We start from the raw sequence: 9290 nt of genomic DNA, 5'->3' as shown, positions 1-9290 counted from the left end.
ATGTGTTGGGTCGCAAATGATTTTCTGCATTTCATACTAGTTATTTCCTAGTCCTAGCGTTAGGTGATGCGATAGTGTTGGTCAAGCTCTGATACGATCACACAAAGAGATCATCTTTGATCAGCTTGCTGAGATACAAACCGAGTCAAGAAAGTCGAGTTCAAGTTCAGTGCTGTTTCAAAGGTCCACCCACAAGTCATCGCTATCTAGTGTAACCTAACTGTCATTGCTTAACACATGCACAATTTCGAAAACGAAAGCACGAAGAGATGAATCAAATTCATAGCTCGATTACCTTGAACAAGTTACTCGAAAACAATCCAGGTAGCCGAGTGCCCATCGCTAGATCTCTTGATATTCCCGTGGGTCGCCGCGCAGGCTGCCGATGGTTGGCCGATCTCTTTCTCGTGGTGCTCGTCCCTCCTCTCTCATTCTGGCATGTCTGGGACTCGCGGAGAGGAGAAAGGAGCGAGGCCGAAATGGTAGGGGAAAGGGCCCGACGGGTCTAGAAGGCCCAGCCTCGCTCGGTCTCGGGCCTAGACCCTGGCCCCGTCACATCCAAAGCGCCGCCCATTTTTTTATTCCACCCCGTAGAAGAAGAGTCTGCCGCGAACAGCGCGGAATTCGCGGACCCTCCAACTCGTACCAGATTCTGTCGGTGGACATCGTTGGAATGCGCGGACAGGGTACACCTTGTGGCCGGATTTTTCAACCGGATAACCAACAGAAGGATAAAAGAAACAAAGGAGAATCGAATTGAAATCGTTCGATCCACCGGGACAGTCTGACGTGACCGAGCTTTTGTGCTTTTTCTGCGCTTGATTGAATTCGTCCCAGATGCGTAGCATTCGCCTGGATTCAGAATTATAATGATTCCGAGGTTAGGTGATGGAAGGACAAGAGAATAGTAGAATACTTCATACACTCATCGTTTTATCAGAAACCCATTAATGGACTATTAATTCTGAAGTGAGCTATAATTTTGAAGAGATATCTGACACTATGTCTTATCAATTATGGTGTCTATGTCTTGTCAACTCATCAGAAAACTCATCATCATCGTCCCTAGCTCTTGTTGCAGTTAAGAGCATGATTGTAACAATGTTTAAGCGATAAAATAGTCAGTGGCAGTAAAGGACAATGAAAAGTGTACTGAAAAGGAGTGGAGAAACTTCGTTCCATATTTGGGATTGATTTAACGACTAATTAATTTCCGACCGCTCGAACACGGACAGCTAACCGAGACGCCCTGCTGACCGTTAATAATCGTTGCCTACCAAAATTGTCTGAATACGTACGTTTATCTATCTATCGGCAGGAAGGCTAATTATTTTCTTTTGTGTCTGGCTGGAATATACATGGGACTCCATGCGGAGAAGGGACGAACCCCGTATCATTTCCTCCTTCCTAAATTGGAAGGAACAAAATGGTCCCCGCTCCTCGATGCTGAGTTTTAAGCTGTGGCCAAACGTGTTCCTTCTCTTCTTTCTGTTTTTTAATTAACTGTATCTTTTTAAGGAACAGCGGTGTCACAGCGTACGTATGTTAATGATAAAAGCTCGTTTAAAAAAGAATCGTTAAAGTCGTCAAGAACTCGAAGGACCCAGGTCCTTCCAGGCGAATAATCTTTCTTATGGTTACTATTAAACGTGAATTTTCTGTAATTTATCGCTGCGATAAAAGTCCTTATCCGTCTACTTTGTGAGGGCTCTAAAATTTATTACTTTGGATGCAATCACTGTTGCTAAACGATTTGAGATCTGCCGAGTCAGGCCTGGTCTATTACTTAATAAACTCTGGGAGGCTTTTTAATCATCGGGTTTTGGTATCAATTTTAGTGACATGGTTTGTCAATGTATACTTTGTTCTAACAATTTTTTACAGTCAAGTAGACGCCTCTAAATTTTTTGTATGTTTTCAAACATGTTTTTTGAACAGTGGATCGATAAATTTGTTTCTTTGTTAATATCCATAATATCTTCCAATCTCCTCCCTGAGCGAAAACTGTTCGACAAGATTTTCAAAGGCCGTTTACACGAGATCCATAGAAAAGCACCCTTGTTCGAGCATCCCTCGTAAATCGGTTCCTCGTACACGTCCAACGGAATGCCAGTATAGAAAAGGAGCCGAAGAGAAAAAACGAGCTGACATATCTATGAGTGTCATTTGGGCGTTCGACAATGCTTGCCTTATGGTAAACACACCCATGCGAAGAAGAGGGTTCAGATCTCGATGAGTCCATAAAACAGAGAAGGCGAAACGGTAAGGTAAAAGATAGAGAAGGTAAAGGGAGAGACACGGGCGTACAGCACATCTGCTGTTTGCCATACGGCGATACCAGAAAACCCTCTTGGCTCTCTCTGTCCCTCTTCTCAATGGCGGACTATAGATCGATCCTGCCCCATAGGAAACAAGAACGCCTTCCGCTGCGTTTGCCGCAGTGCAATTCGTGCTGAGAAACAGCCACTGCCGACCCGGAGAATTTATATTCGAAAAGGGGATAGCAATTTTGTCCTTTCCAACAACCACAACGATACGGCCGACATCGGAACGAGGTACAAGCTGTCACCTGGAACAACCTGAAAATCATTTCGTCTCGTGTGATTTTTGACGGAACGAATTTAACCCTTGCTGGACGGCTCGTTGGGTGACTTGCTGATTGGCGGATATTTTATTGGGTGTTTATTTGATTAATGTGTGCTGATGTCAGTCAACCCGTTCTGGCTTTCTCATTTCTCAAATTTTATGTTCACCAATTTCTCAATTCCTAAATTTTCAAATAGTCAGACGACTGAATCAATGATCTTAATTCCTGAATCTTCACATTCCTAAATTCTGACATTTCTAAGTGTGCAAATCCCTAACTTTATGAATTCATAGGTCCCCAAATTTATACACCCCTTAAACCTAAATTCCTAAAACCTAAGTTCTCTGATCCCCAAATTTCCAAATCCTTCAATTCCCAAGTCCCTACATCCCCAGAACCTAAATTCCCAAATTCCTAATTTCTCTGATCCTCAAATTTCCAAATCCCTTAGTTCCCAAATATCTCCATCCCCAAAACCTAAATTCCCAAATTCCTAAATTCTCTGATTCCTAAATTCTCTGATCCCTAAATTTTCAAATCCCTTAATTCATAAATCCCTAAACTCTCAAACCTCTAAATTCCCAAATTCCCAAACTCCCAAACCTCTAAATCCCCAAATCCCTAAACTCCCAAACCTCTAAACCCCCAAATCTCTAAACTCCCAAACTTCTAAATCTCCAAATCCCTAAACTCCCAAACCTCTAAATCCTCAAATCCCTAAACTACCAAACCTCTAAATCCCCAAATCCCAAAGCTCCCAAACCTCTAAATCTCTAAACTACCAAACCTCTAAATCCCCAAATCTCTAAACTCCCAAACCTCTAAATCCCCAAATTCCTAAACTCCCAAACCTCTAAATCCCCAAATCCCTAAACTCCCAAACCTCTAAATTCCCAAATCCCCAAACTCCCAAATCTCTAAATCCCCAAACTCCCAAACCTCTAAATCCCCAAATCCCTAAACTCCCAACCCTCTAAATCCCAAAATTTCCGCCTTTCCAAATCCCAAAACTTCAGCAATAAATTTTGCATGCAATTTCTCCAACAAACCCCAAATAACCTTTCAATATCCTCAACATAAAATCTTTGACCAAAGTCCAGTTACCATAGTAAAGAAATTAGTTGGTAGAACGAGTTCGTAAATTCTTCGTAAAACTCTCATCGCCATATTTGTAAAAATAAACGGTCGCGTCGGGTCCAGTGGCAAAAAGAAGAAAATGACGGCGAACGATTACGAACGACTTTATTGTCGTGGATATAACGGTGAATCGGAAAGAATTACGAACCACGATGGAATACAAATCACTGACAATAACAATATAATTGTTCCTCGACCACGTGCTGAAAATACTCAGATCCGACTGTCCCACATGCTTGCACGTTCGTGAGAAATTATTGTGTCGCGCGTGACTGGAGATTCTATCCGTGTCTGTTGAAAACCGGGCAAGAACGATCGAACACCATAAACCTACCATCGTACGTCATCCGAGAGAAATCAATCGTTGAATACAGATTTTTGAATGAGTGACACATACTGTTCTTTGAAATTCAACTTATCTTAAAATATTATTAATTTAAAATTTCTCCATCAGTTTGCAAATATGGCATGTACATTTTTACTTCTGTCACTATTTTGTCTTCCATCATGTTCAAACTTAATAAATGAAGAATTTTTTTAGAACAGTGATATACTGACCTAACAAACGAAAGTTCATTAACAACAGCACGTAATAAATAAGCTCTGTTTGCGTTCGTTTGAATTATACAGTGAACGAAGCATAGAGCCGGTCGTTAGAAGGAGAGCAAGAAAGCGAACGAGCATTAACGGAACGAATCGACGCCGACGCTGCGAGGCGTTCTAGACGGCCGTCCAGGTGCTAGATCGTCCGACAAACAAACCGTTAAACGGCTAAGCAGGCAATTAGAAAAGCGACGTGCCGCGGAAATCGCTGTTGCTCGTTCGAATAAATTACCTGTCAACTTTTCCGCTCGGATCCGGCTACATCATCCTTTGGCGCGCGTGTCAGCGCCAACGCGTGCGGATTTAACCTGTGCACAAACGTTGGCCACGATTACGCAACCAACCGAGTGTCAGTGGGTTCGTCGAGGTTCGTTAACTCTCAATTTTGCGGCAGCCCGCACGAGTCGAATAATCGCTTCACGCGCGCTTTCCGCGCCTTATTGCCCACGGGACCCTCTAGCCCCTAATGTTTGCTCTCCAGAGGGAACCAAAAAAACATAGCTCCGTTTCGAGGTGATTGAAAGGACCTGCGTTTTTTCACTGACCGACGATCAATCTTTGTTTCCTAAATCTGCGGTTGTTACGGTTGTGTTTGATCAGAAATTGTCGCATATTATGGCTGAGGTTTGGACTGGTTGTGAGCTGATTTTGAAGGAACTGATAGAATGCATTGGTCTGTATATAAAATTTCAAGAAACATACTGAGTGGATGAAACATACTGGGACCACTAACGAGAAACGTATACTGCAACGCCATCTAGTGGTCAGCAGTGCAAATCTAAGAGATTCAAGTCACTTACACTTAAAAATTATGAAACCTCGATACGCCAGAATAACGAAATCCATCTCCCTACTCCGTGGAATATATTTCGATTAATTTATCGTCGAGAAGAAAGTTATTTTGTTCGATCCTTTCGACAGTAAATTTATCTTCGTTCTCTTCGGTCCCCGATGACTTCTCGCGGGCACAATGACGACGCCCGAAGATCGATTCGAATCTTCGCTGTCGCACCTGCTCAAAGACCCTTGGCGAGGACAAACACGCGGGCACGATCTGGCGATGGAAATCACGCGGATCCATCGTGGATCGTTAATGTCCGTCTGTCAAGCTGTCTGTTGAGTCGCCTACGTCTTCCTTCGAAAATCGAAACGTCCGATTATCCTGTCGAAATTTGATTGTGGTCTAGATACCCGAGTGAAAGTAGGAAAGTAAAACCCACATCAATTAATTTTCATCCGTTGAAGTTGACATTTGAAGTTCCTGACATGTTTTTATATAATATTTCAAGTCGAAAGTAGTTAATTAAAATAAATTTTAAAGGTATAGCTCACGTACGTGATTATTGACGTCGAATTTATAAAAACGAAAGGTACGCAGTTGCATGTTAAGAGAGTTAAGGTTATAAATTGTTTGATAAAGGACGTAGATAACAATCAAGATATTTTGCAACGTAACTAATTGTGATAATTACCCGGGCAATTATCTCAAAGGTGGTAGTCGTTTTCATCGCATTCATTACAGCTGCAAGAGTGTGAAGAGCAAAAAGGTTGCATATTTGCATTCGGCAATTGGTTGCATAAGTTACAATAGGAACTAAGATACAAATTCGGTTGCCACACGATGTGGAAAAAGATAACGCAATCTAGATATAGGCATCTCCATATCAAAAATCTCTCGAACATTAACATAAAATTGTATTTAAAATGTCTGTAAAGGTTTTCGCTCGAATAAGAGTTTAAAATAGAAACGTTTTATTAGCACTCCACGTATATCTCGAGAAAAAAGTCTGCGATTAACGCCATGCGATGAGAGATGATATGAAAGGTGTTTAATTAATCCCAAGGCGACTGTCGGAAGCAATTCGAGAAATTTGAATGACAGGTGACGATTGGCGGTCATTTGTCCTCCCGGTGCTCGTTATACATGTCCAGAAACGACGAAACGTCCAAAGAGAAATCGTTCTTATGCATCAGCCCGAAGAACGGCCGGGCCGCCATTTTCGGTCGTTTCGTTAATTAATCCCGAGTGCCTAGCGTGAAAGCCATTACTTTTTGTCTCGGAGCGAGCGGACACGGCTAATTTCATCGCAAACTGGACTCCCCTGAAAGCACGCCGGTCATCTACACGCGAACCCTTTTATCTCTTTTGCTCTCCTCTCCTCCCTTATCTACGCGTTTCTCCTCCTCCGCCATAGCGCACACCGCAGTTTTTGCTCGCGAGATTCCTCAGCCAGGTGAAAAAGGAATCCTAACCGAATTTTTCAGGACGCCCCTCCCGAACCTGAGCCCCACGATTGGCTGCTAAACAAATGGCTTCCCTTCGGTCTGGAAATATTAATTTTTTACCTTGTTCTCGTTAGTCGCTCGAATTATCGACGCTCGCCAGGAGCGGGCAAGAAGTGGAGCTCTTTTTATCAGTAGTCGTGGTATATCGCCGTGTGGCGGCTCATTTTTATGGTCAGGTTAAAATTTCTGTGAACATGCTTTGTCACCTGCCACAATTTCTAAGCTCAGTTATTTATTGAAACAATATTTTTGAAATATTGTAGGATGTTGAACAATGTGATAAATAATATTGAATATTAATAACTAGTCTTTTAAGTCAGTTTTAAGTATATGTTCTTACACAACATGACTGAACTAAAGATGTAGTTTTACGAAACAGAACAGATATTGAATCTGCAACTTTCCTGACGTTGATCTCTTCTGACCAACCTTATTTTTCCCTAACTATCCACACAAGTGAAAATATCTCACAAAATTGTATGCGTACATACACATGTCACAGAGCTTGTAATATATTTACCGCGAAAATGATTAATTGTTAGGATAATCAATGTACAAACGTTGAATGCAAATGTGACTCTGGTCTTAGAAGATCTCGCAGATAACAAGAAAGTATCTCCAGCAGGAGCCTCTTAATCTGATTTCAACGCTTCCTTAAGTAAATTACCTTACATATTCATCGTTCCAAAACCATTAATAGTAGTTCTGCTCGTTTCTCAAGATTGTTCGTCTGGTACAGACATCAGTCATACGAATTTCCATAATTACCTCGGTCAAGTAAAAACTCGACAAACGGGTGAACAATCCTAATAGGAAGACACGTTATCAATCTTTCACGGAGGTAACGTGTCCGCTAGTTACGAATCTAATTAATCGTCGTTACCCGATCTTCGACGTTCATTTTTCAGATTGATCCATTTTTTAATTCGTGCCGCAGGAAGATCGACAGCACAAAGTACGTGCAAAAAACGACGCGTTCGCACACGAGCCCTGGCCCGCATCCGGATGATGAAACGGTGCTCGCCGGGGCAATTTGACTTACGACATTTTGAAAGCGAGCCGACCGATCGTGGGCGTGTGTTGAAACGTTGCGATGTCGGACGGGTTTTGCGTGGGCCCGCGGCGCATTACATCTGGCCAGGTACGCTGCTTATGATGGACGAGACAGGTGATTATGCGTGTGGAAACCACCATGCGAACTCGCTCTCGCCCAGTGCCTCGGTGTGGGTGCACCGAGAGACCGTGTGGGTGCACCGGTACGCGTGTGTGGGTTCAAGCTGCTCCGCGCATCGTATAACCTCGTAATTTTCGATTTTTCTTCGGAATCGTGACACACGTGGAATGTCCCGGGAAACACGCTCAAACCATTTCCGCTTCGCGAATCAAACGATTCGACTGCGGATATTTGTCAGCTAATAAATTTCTACTAATATGGCGATGTTATGTAAGTCTTTAATACATCTTGTTAATCGAGGTTTTATACACGAAGCACTGATTTCAAATTCAAGGAAAATATCTTGGATTCAATTTACTGATGAGTTAGATACGCGTTAAATTCCTGTGTGTTAAATCACTACGCGTTAAATCACCGCGCGTTAGATCGTCTAACGTCGAATTACTACAAATTAGATCACCATGTGTTGAATTCGCATGCGTTAAATCACCGCGCGTTGAGTTCCTATGCGTTATATTGCCACGCGTTGGGTTCCTATGCATTGAATTACTATGTATAGAATTACTGTGCGTTGCATCGCCACGCGTTGAATGAGTACGAGTTGTATCGACTTGCATAGAATTTCTAAGCGTTGAGTTCCCTCACGTTATATCGCCACGCGTTGAGTTGTTATGCATTGAATTACTATGTATAGAATTACTGTGCGTTGCATCGCCACGCGTTGAATGAGTACGAGTTGTATCAACTTGCATAGAATTTCTAACCGTTGAGTTCCCACGCGTTATATCGCCACGCGTTGAGTTCGCATGCATTGAATTACTATGTATAGAATTACTGTGCGTTGCATCGCCACGCGTTGAATTACTACGAGTTGTATCAACTTGCATAGAATTTCTAACCGTTGAGTTTCCTCGCGTTATATCGCTACGTGTAGTGTCTCCACGCGTTGGACCGTCAAATACTGTATTACCATGCATTCCATCGCCCCATGTTTCAAATTTATGTATCACACAAAACCTACACAATTTTACCAATTTACTGCACAATTTTCATATCACATATATTTTCAGTTCACTTCCCTGATCGCACGCTTAAATGTCAAAATCGAATTTAGTATACCTTCGAGACATAAAAAGTCCTGGAATTCTTGGATAGTGAAGTGTATATTCTGTTTTCTGTGAAGCATTTGATTAAACGCGCATAACCTGATCACCAGGAAATTTCAATCAACAACGAAGAGAAAAAAATGAAGAGAAACGTGAGAAATGTTGTCTGTATGAAATTTTAATTAAGTTTAATTATCAAAGGAAGCCTTGCGTTTCCTTTAACGAGACACACGGCATACAGTAATCGACACAATCAGTCGAACACCAGCGTGTCCGAGTTACATCCCATAAACCTCTGTTTTAAGCGTCTGGAAACGCCATCAAAGTCGCGGCAACGTTCGACCAAGTCGAATCGCAACAAATTCATCGAAATTCCTTCGCAAACGAGTAACGGAAC

The sequence above is a fragment of the Megachile rotundata genome, chromosome 9, assembly GCF_050947335.1.
Source record: "Megachile rotundata isolate GNS110a chromosome 9, iyMegRotu1, whole genome shotgun sequence".
In the NCBI taxonomy this organism is placed as follows: Eukaryota; Metazoa; Arthropoda; class Insecta; order Hymenoptera; family Megachilidae; genus Megachile; species Megachile rotundata.
The sequence above is the reverse complement of the archived record's forward strand: the minus strand, read 5'-3'. Positions refer to the sequence as shown.